This window comes from Pipra filicauda, unplaced genomic scaffold (assembly GCF_003945595.2).
Source record: "Pipra filicauda isolate LSUMZ 115617 unplaced genomic scaffold, ASM394559v2 scaffold87_size3191425_pilon, whole genome shotgun sequence".
NCBI lineage: Eukaryota > Metazoa > Chordata > Aves > Passeriformes > Pipridae > Pipra > Pipra filicauda.
This window is the reverse complement of record NW_024105064.1, coordinates 2,840,413-2,850,859: the sequence shown is the minus strand read 5'-3', so window position 1 is coordinate 2,850,859 and position 10,447 is coordinate 2,840,413. Positions and strand designations below refer to the sequence as shown.

Here is a 10,447-nt window from a genome sequence, read left to right as displayed (position 1 = left end):
GAGCAAACTTACCTGTCCTTCAGCAACACTGCAAAACCAATCTCAGCAAATCTGCAGGCAATGCCTTCCTTCCTTCCTTCCTCCCTCTGTGCCTTCCTCACCTGTCTGGATTTCCCCACAGGAGCAGCTCCCACGGCCTGTTCTCAGCACCATCCTGCCACCATTTCACCTGGAAAGAGATGAACCAGATGGCAATTTGGGAAGTGAAGGTCAGACTGTACCAGGTGTGAAGATGCCACCTCTGCCATGGAATAACAGAGCACTGACCATGGGCTGAGGATTCAGCACAAAATGCTTCCAATTTGGGGTGATTAAGGGGGGTGTTGAGTTACAGCAGCATGTAGTTCATAAGGGAGCACAGACTACAGATCTGCTCAGAGAAAATCAGGAAGGAGCAAATTCAGCTCCAGTGTCCATAGATACAACTCCCACTGTCCTTCACCTGAAAACTCTGGTAAATAAATCTAAACTTCTGGGCAGTTTCCAATGGAGATAGTTCAGGACATCCCTGTCTGGGTAACCCTGCTGGTTACAGAGCCCTTTAGCAAGGGGCAACTGCCACAGCTTTTATTTAAGAGCACAGCTGCCATTAAACCAGAATTCTAATGAATATGCACACACAGAATCTTGTCTGTGTAGGGTCTCACTCATTTTTGTGGCAGGAGCATTAAGACAACCTGAACAGCTCCAGAATCCATCATTAAAAATGAGCTGCTGGTTTCACGTTTTCTTGGATGAGAAAATGTATGCCAAGCCCCTCCAGCCCCCCCTTGCTTTTGCCACAGTCCTCATAGGTTATGTTTGAATCAATAACTATTTTAATATGGGGAGTTTAGAAAAGTTTGATTCAAATTCCTTTGACACAGTTCCATCAACATCCAGTTATAGAGCCATTCTGCATATGACTCATTAAATATTTAAAAGATTCCTATTATTGAATTAACTATTTATTGATTTATAATTTAAAAGATTTATGCTTGGCCATTAAAAAAAATTCCAAGCTGACTTTCACTTAAAGAGATGTCAGGTGCCATTTGCTGCTGGTGAATGTCTAATGTACCCTTTTCACCCCCGGAGTGAAGAAAGGACAATTACTCAAGGACCTCTGGTTCAATATTCAGACTGGTTGGACGCTGAGGTCTGGGGCTGCTGTTTTTTCCTGAGGCATTAGGTCATGCTCAGCAGCCTCCATCCATCCCACAAACCCTCCTCCCTCCCTGCAAATGCACAGCTTGTAGTTTCTCTCCCGTTACATTTATTGATTTGCATCCTGGATGAATTTTGCAAGGCGGGTGAGGCATCCTGAGTGTTGTTTTCCTGTGGCAAGGATGGTCCTGCTGAGGTCACAAATGCAGGAGGACAAACACAGAGACACCCACGTGCACAGCTGACCCTCCCCTTCCATCACTGCTCTTACAGCTTGGCACACTGGGGGGGAAAATGGGCATTTTAAAATTAAAAATGGGTTTAAGAACTCTGCTGAATTGGGACCATAGAAATGAAAACATACTCTGGTGCTCACATTAACTCCCAACTTCAAACCCAACACTTACCATGCTATTGCTCTGCTCTTTCTATAAGGAAAAAATATTAATATACTGCCTTTATTTAGCACCTATAATCTAGGCTCACAAACTGCTTTAGCCACATTAATTATTTAAATCTGGAAGAGCCCCCAGGGGTGTCTATTATTATAATACTCCTTTTACAAATGAGTAAACTGATGCACAGGAAGGTTAAGTGACTCACTGAAGGCCACACAGAGTCCACAGCAGAGCCTTCCAAGGAGGAGGAGAATAACTGCACTGTCTGCCCTGACTGCACAAAATCAAGGTATTTCCAAAGACAGACAGAAATACTGCTTGGATCTAAAGGGGAAAAAAAAAAGAAACACAAAACATGGGAATGACTTTTTTCTGTACCCGGCTAGCAAGGGTCTGCTTCAGATAATGATCTCTCACTGTTTGTTTTACTTCTGGCTTCGGGGACCTAAGTTTTAGTGATACACATTTTTCTACAACCCATTCTTGGCTCTCTCTCAAACCCACACAGGGTAATTAGCACAGGTCTGTCAGACAAAACTACGGCAGAGTAATGCATTATACCCCAAAATTGTTGCTCCAGTTTCTCCAATCCGTGAATTATAAATAAAGACTTGAAAAGGCTCCTTGCTCCAAGTAGGAACTATTTCAAGCCTGCCATACAGCTTTCCCAGTGGTATTGCTGGGGGTTAGGGATTAACCCTAGAAAAATAATTTCTGGAATATCAGACAGAGAACTGTAATAAACTGAGTTAGAATCACTGTAAGAAGGGAAAAAGGGGGTATTATGGAGCCAGAGAAAGGGAAGCTCTCACCAGTGTGATATGGGAGAACACTTAAACAAATACAGATACACACACACGTGGATAGATATGTTTGTCTTGTCTTTGTTCCTCATAAATGGGCACTGGAGAGTAGCACTGGGAGGCTGGCAGAGGCACAGGAGGTCAGCTCTGCTTGGAGCTGGGGCTCAGAGCAGTGCACAGCCCACAGATCCAGCAGCAGTGAAATGGGGATGTGTTAGTCCTGTCTCAGTTGGTCACAGGGATGCTTTGGGATGCAAACCCCCATGATCCACCCCCACTCTGCTGCAGCATCTCTGGTGGTCACAGACAGGTCACTCTGGCCCTCAGATCCCCCTGGCCTGGCCTGGCAGGTCCCTGTTGGCTGCAGACAAACCCTGGGCAGATCTGCCCTTTGCTGTCTCTGCTGCACAGGGGGAGCAGCAGCTCCCACCACACGTGCAGGTCGACCTGGGCTGGATTAAGGGTGTGATTCTGTCCACTGAAGGAGCTGCAGATGCCCCAGATGTGGCTGCACAAAATAGTTCACAACTGGCTACAGCTGTCAGGGGTTTGCTTCCTTTTTTCTTTCCTGGGTGGTGGGTCCAGAGCAATGTTTGCTGGGGTGGTTCTCCCACAAGCAGTGGGTCAGGGATGTTCACAGCACAAATATTCTTTGGACCCATTTAGAAAACGATGGGCAGGGATTTATCTTTGGTACCAACATCCCCACTTGGGAAGAGGTTTGTCCTGGAGCTGCTGTTGGCTGTGAAGTGCCAGGCAGGGGGGGTGGGACAGGGCTTGGCAGGGCTGGGATCCAGCTCCCAGGGGGGTTTCTCCTCACCCAGCATGACCTGAAAAGCGTGGGCAGACAGCTGTGGTATGAGCACAGGAAGGGATGAGGTTTCTCCCCTCAGGGACCCCGATGACAGACAGGCTCCTCATGGGCTCTGTCACCTGTAATGGACTGGAAACAGAAAAGCCCACGACAAGGAGACACGACGAGTTCTGCCTCTCTCTGCAGAGCAGGAGCTCCCAGGCAGTCACAGATAAACCATCTGCCCTGCCAGCCCTCATTAGGAGCTGCATCCTCACAACTTGTTGGCTGTCTGAGGCAGGGGAACGCACTGGGAACAGATTCCCTCAGGAATTTCCATGGAGCCCTGACCACTGAGTCAGTCCCACCGGCTGTCACGATACCTCGTTCCCCAGAAACTAAGCAGCCTGACCAAGGAGTCCACCCACACCCACCAACAGTCTGAAATGTGGGTGGTACCTGTTCCAGAGCCAGGGCAGAGCCATGAGCAGTCGAGATGTCCACACAAACTCTGGGGCTCCTCAGAACTCCTCGGACAAACCCGACCCAAGCAGAGAACAGGCTCCTTCCTTCCCTCTGCTGCTCACATGAACCTGCTGCAAATGTTCACAGAACCCAGGGGGGGTCAGGTTGGAAGGTCCCACCTCCCTGCCCAAGCAGGGTCACCCCAGAGCACGTGGCACAGGGCTGTGTCCAGACTGTTCTGGAATGCCTCCAGTGAAGGAGATGCCACACCCTCTCCTGAGCTGCAGGCAGGTTATCAGTGATGCTCAGGCACCTCCAGAGCTGTCCACACTCCTCAGGGAACACCATCCCTAAAGGCAAGTCCTTCCTCCTGCCCACAGGCTTGGCTTGACTGAGGATCCAGAAGTCACTGCCAAGGTAAAAGGAAAGTTGTGAGTGTAATCTGATTTTTGGCAACACACATCCTCGCAGAAAACTGGCACCTGAGCACTGAATAACCCAAAATACTTGTTCTTTAATTTATAGCCAGGCCAAAATGATCTGCCCTCATTTGCAAGTTTTTTAATATTAATCCTAGATAGCCATCACAGCAGCAAATAGTGTGTCATGTTTCATCTGCAAATCAAACCCTGAATTTTATGGTACAGCACATAATGCTTACTTATACATATGCAATCCCCCAGAATAGTCAGGAACACATGCAGGGAGTAGCAGCTCCATTGCTTTGATATTTAAGTACCTGTGAATTACAACATTGCTATGTAAATCCATGCACACACACAGGAGACAGGCAGGCTGGAAAGGATACATACATGAATAGGCTAATTCAAAATGAGTGGAGGCAAAATGAATTATTCACTGGAGGTTTTTTATCTGCATTATTCACAGGATGCATTGGAACACAATTACCCACTTGGTCAGTAGACCTCTGCCCAAAGTTTACCACGTTGGACTCGCTGAAGAGACAAAAAAAGGTTATTTCACAAATAGAGGTTCAGCCCAGCTCTGCATTTAGCAGTAATCACTGCACACCAAGATTAATAGAACATCATTCAGAGACTGAGAAAGCAAGTTATGATGAAGAAGCTGTTGAAACAGGAAACAGTTGATTTCCCAGGAGTCCCGTAAATCCACCTCTGATGTCCTTTCAAATTCTCTGTTATTGCTGCAAAAATTTTAAACACCCGTAAGAGGGTGAAGCAGCTGACACACTCATTTACCACGGGAAGAATTGTGTTCTGGGCCTGCCTTTGCAAACTGGCTCAATGTGCTCAGCAGATACATCAAACACGAGTGACCTCCTCCTCCTCCTCTTCCTCTTCCTCCTCCTCAGGGCTTTGGGGTGCTGAGGGCACCCAGGACTGCCACAGTTCACCACCTCCCTGCCTTTGTTTTGCCTCCCTGCTACCCCTCAGCACCCTCCTGCTCTCCCACAGCATTTTTCCCCTTTAGCATCTGATTTTGGGATCTCCAGACTCTCACATGCCTGTCATGTCAGGAGCCAGCAGGACCCTGCTACATCTGAGCTGGACATTCCTCCTGTTCCAGTGACAGGTGCCATAAATCTTTGTGAGGCACACGGTGATCCAGCCAAGGGAGTTCTGTAATGCCATAGGATTTATTTGATTTTATTCTGTTTGTTTTAAGTCGACTAATTTTGTACTAAATTAGGGCTGAAGCTGTTCTGGGTGTTTTGGCAGCTTTTCAACTGAGCCACCCAAGAGGAGAAGGGCAGGTACCATCCCACAGTGAGCCACCAGCTTCATTTAGCAGTGACTTGGTTAATTCTCCAGAATCAGGAGATAATACTATGAAGAAGTTCCAATTTTTGTTTCAGAATCTCCTGATTCTCCACACGTTTCGTGATCCACAATTAAAGGCCCCTGCCCTTGTCATCAGCACAGTGGCCCATCAAAACCCTCCAGAAAACACGATTTTTCCCCCGTCAGACCCTCCATTCCCTCAGTGTGGGGAATCTGAGCTCAGTTTTCAGCTCTGCTTCAGATGTACCCCCTTTCTGAAGACAAGCCCCTCTCTCTGTGCCTGCTCAAACTTCAAGGTAACACCACGACGACTGTTTTCCTCCAGAGGGATCTCCTGACACAAATGTCTCACCCTGGCATTAAAAACGCCCGTGTTGAGGAGCTGACAGCCCGGGGGTGACTCTTGAGGAGCCCCAAAGCAGAGGTTACACATGGACTCTGTTTGCTGTTGTACTGAGAAACCAATTTTTCAATATCAAAAATCACCTTTTCTTCACGTGCTGAAGCATTATTAATTTTTAACTGCGTTCTTTAATTTTTCACTAAAGAACAAAAAAACGGATTTAAATCCACAGGTGCTCAGCATCATCAAGGAATAAACTCCCTTTCCATGGCCCAGACTAACATTCTTCCCAAGGGGATGACAAGCACCTCCTGTATTTCCGTGCTTGGGGGAGAGATGTTTAAAAACCAGCTCTCACAGCCAGTCTTTATGTTTGGAAATGCACTGAACAGCCAGAATGCTTTGTGTCCTCCCCATCCCACGGTGCTGCCACGGGCTCCCCGTGTGCCCTGGACCTGGAACCAGCTGCCTCTGCCCTCAGACCCCACCGGGCTCTGGCCCCAGTGCTGGAGTTCAAGAACACAAACCACATTCGAGCCAACGGGTCCCATTTACCAAATCCCAGCCATGCATGACTTTCCTTACGTGAACAGCCCATTCTTATGTTTCTTCATCAAGGGGTTTCCCTTCCTGCTTTCTCAGCTGTACAGTGTCTCTGGATTTTATTTTTTTTTTTTTTTTTTGGCTTGAGGTCTCTGCCTAATTATCTGTAACCTTCTGTTCGAAGATCGCTGTCCTGGCCTGATAAAAACCAGTAACTTTGAAAACAAACTGGGCCTTAATTTTCCTTGACAGCCCTTCTTTAAACATGTGGGCAAAGCCCCGGCTTAATTAAATGCACATTCGTATTCCAAACAAATTAAGTACAATTAAGGACTCTGAGTTATGGGTATCTATCACTCGGCGATGTTTTTGTAAAAATTACCACATTTAGATCAAACACAGAGGACCCTTTGCTTAATTGCTTCATTAGGGCCCGATGCAATAGGCTTCATAAATACAGGGTCTGATGTCTCTTTGGGAATTGCCCAAAAGACGGCTCTTAAAGTAATTGCTTCCACATTTCTGCCCGTGCAATGTTCCTGTGCTCAGGGATGGCAGTGGGATGGCTCTGGGGCAGGGAGGGAACGGGGGTCCCACCAGGTCCCCCAGCACAGGGACTCCTGCCCAGCTCTGGGGGAGGAAGGGCTCGAGCCCCGGGTTATTCCCAGCTCATTTCCATGAGGAGTTGGACATTCCCTGGCTGTGGCACCCTGGGGGCTCAGAGCTTCTCCTGCACCACCAAAGACCCCCAGCCTGAGGTTTTGGGAGCTCTTCTGCCAGGAGTTGCTTCAAAACAATAACAAACTCTCAGAAAACATTGGATGGGTCTGTCCGGGGTATTTGACCAGTTTTGTCCCTTTGCCTCTTACCAGTGCAGCAATTCTGACCCTTTAGAAAGAAAGTCTGTTTACAATAATTGCTTTACCTGAACACACCCTAATTCTTGTTAAATTAAACCTTCTTCACACACACCTAGAGGGAGGGACCCAGTTAGAGGGAGCCCAGATGTGCTCCCCTTGCCCACATTAATGCCACCCAGTGCCCATGGATAACAGGGGTGCAGAAAGGGACCAGGGAACAGGTTTTTTTTTTTCTGATAACATGTCAAAAAGACAGCAGTGCCATTCTTCCCCTCTTGCACTTGTTTTCTGGCTTACTGACAGACCCAGGAGTTCTGCATTTTCCCCATGGAAGCCAAAAGTGTGCACCCAGGAGCAACAGGAATGATTGTGGCAGAGCCCAGGGGCAGTGGAGCTGCCTGCACTCACCCTCCAGTGAAAGGTGTGCAGCACTTTTGTATTTCTGTTCAAATTACTACTAAGAAACAAAGTGTAACTGAAAGCTTTTCAATTCTTTCTCATCCAGCTCCCTTTGTATCTGTCATCTCTCTTTTTTTTTTCATTTGCTCTTGAAAACAGACAGAAAACAGATAAACAGAAAGATGGGAAAGGGAAAAGGAAATCCGTCTCCTCCAAAGAAAATGCTTCCAAGTTTTTATCTCATGCTGAAACTACCCAGAAAGACATTGTTTCTTTGATGAAATGTTTTAGCTTCCTGGAAAGTGCAGTTTTTTAAATGGAGATCATCACTAGTTGCTCATAACTTGTAGCAATTTAAATCCATGCTGGTGACAAAGGTTGTACAGGGGCTGAGCTGTTTCCTTTATGAACAACATTATTTCAGCATGTTGATGTCAATTCATCCTGACCACACTGACGAGACCAGTGTTGACAAATCTGGAGACAGATGCAGTAGAAAATGCAGAAAACAAGTAATAAAAATATTACCACTGTTGTGGGGAAAGGAGTTCCCCAAACCACAAGAGGAGGTACATCCCTGTACTGCCCTGCTCAAAGAGATTTAAAATTCCCCAGGACTGAGTTTTCCATGTCCCATCCCCCAGGTGTCTCAAACAGCTGATGAGTTTTTGGGCTGGAATTCTCCCTGTCCCACTGACAGGGGGAGGACACCCTCCCCAGAGGGTGGGGGCTCAGCCCAGTGTGTCCCCACTGACCCCAACCATCACACAGGGTCTGACCTTCAATCCCTCGAGCCACAGAAGCCCCTGGATCTGCAGATTTCCAGATTTATCCCGCGGATAAACAGCAGGATAAAGAACTGAGCAGCCAAGGAACGTGCTAAGGGCACAGAAACAGGAGTCAGCCTGATTTCCACAAGTTACACAAGTCCATCAACCTCCAGCGGCCAGAGGAGCAGAGCTGCTCATTTCCCCCCTGCTTTATTCTCCAGACCAATTTTCCTCAATGCTAAAGCAGAAAAAATGAACGGCAGATTGTCCAGTTCATGACTGGATGGCGGGCAACAGAAATCCTATTTCCAAACTGACCCCTGCTTTCCTGCATGGCATTCATTAATTCCACAGGCTCACATTTCTAGGAAGATGTCAGTCACGTATGTGATTTTTCTATCAGCTATTAATGCCAGATCACAAGGTGAGAAAGCAGGGGTTTTAATCTCAGGACCCTCAGGAGATGGAGCTGCATACATTTGGTGTGAGCCATGTGTCTGGAAATGTCAAGGACAAATATTTTTAAAGTAAGGAGTGAGTGTTCATACCCATGTGCAATCTGAAGGGCTGCAGAAGTGATCCAAAGCAGCCCTTTTCTCCTTGCTGGAGCCAGCACACAGCTGCTGCTGCCCAGGAATGGAGTTCAGATCACCCAACAGGCACCTCTGCATTTAGGAATTTGCATGGCTTGAGTGACATTTTCAGGCTCTCCTAAAGGCTTTGCCCATGGCAGCGTTTGCTGTTCTACTTCATAGAGAAAATAAAAGTTTTACTGTTAGAACCGTAAAAGTTCTCTGTCTCTGGAAATTGTTTGTTCCTTCATTCTGAATATGAGGTTAGTTCCTCACCTCTGTTTTTTATTCTTCCCCATTAGATTCTTTTCCCTAAATTTTCCCTGATTATGCAAAATCAAGAACTGAATTTATTACAAAGTCCCTAGTTTTAGACCTAATTACAGATCCCACCTAAGAATTGCACAAAATCTCTTTTTTCTTCCCATCCTTTGCACAACTAAATGATAACTCTGAGTCCCATCATAATCCAGGTGTCAGACAGCAAATAAATACCCTACTATTGCTGGAACAGAAGTAACCCCATTACTGAGAAATACACAGAAACCCCATTAAAATGCCATTTAGGTACATTGATTTCTAACATAACATGCAAAGACCTAACACTGTCCTTTACTTTCTCTCCTATGAGTTCCACTAAAAATATCCGACACTGTGAGAGGTTTCCTCAAAGCTGTGCTGTCAGAGGAGTAGAAAAAGAGACCAAATTTGTTTTGTCAATGATGAAATGCCCCAGTGGAGGGTGGGAGCAGGGCAGATGTCCATCCCCAGCAGGACTCCTGGCCTCAAATTGCCAAGTCTTGGTGGGAACACGAGTGACCCGGGAGAAACAACAGTTGCATCCAACCACAGGAACCACACCAGCCGAGGAGAACCTTGGCATGACACCCATTTCACACACCACTGCCCGCTGCTGCAGCCCAGGAATGCCCTTTAACTACCAAAGAGTTGCAAATAGTTACTCATTTGCCCTTCATGTGCTGTCGCTAATTTTCTTTCTATGGGCCCTACTTGCTTCTAATTGTTCAAGTTCAAGCCCAAAAGAGTGTGAAGATCATCAGCCTTCCTGCCGATGTGAAGCGGGTGTTCCCAGGTGAAGGGTGAGAAAAAAGAGAAAGCTCTGAGGGAATAGGAATTGTTTGCACCCTTGGCAGATCCTTTCCTAGAGAGCTGCTCCGCTGCTTGAAGCACAGACGTGCCCCTGCCCTGAGCTGCTAACTGCCCTAGAACGTATTATCCTACTTAGTGCGTCCAGCTCCCAACGTCCTGTATCTGGAAGCGACAAGGGAGAAGGCTCCTTTATCAAGTCAATCTCCAACCCCATTATGTTCCTCTACAACAGTTTCCGTAAACATTCAGCAATTTTCAGTGTCTGAGTTGCGCAGCTGAAGAGGTGCATAAACAGGCTCCAGTGAAATGTGAAGATGACTGATAATGTACTAACACTGAGACCCCTTGCTGGGATTATTACCCCCTGAGTGCTCCTTACAGAATGTGCCTCTTATCTCACACTGACAACGCTAATAGAATATGCATAGCCCTATTAGCATACAAGATAATAGCACCCTGGAGGGGACAGAGCCATAAAACTT

The 10,447-nt window shown here is 46.8% G+C and overlaps 1 long non-coding RNA gene across 1 annotated transcript; it reads right to left on the bottom strand.

The window, feature by feature from the left end:
• Positions 1 to 44: 44 nt before the first annotated feature.
• LOC120325196 lies at positions 45 to 7,591 on the bottom strand. The gene is made up of 3 exons (XR_005567077.1): positions 3,600 to 7,591; positions 1,750 to 1,868; positions 45 to 169 (listed from the first exon to the last, which is right to left on the bottom strand). It is a non-coding gene; the product is annotated as an uncharacterized LOC120325196 (long non-coding RNA).
• Positions 7,592 to 10,447: the final 2,856 nt, after the last annotated feature.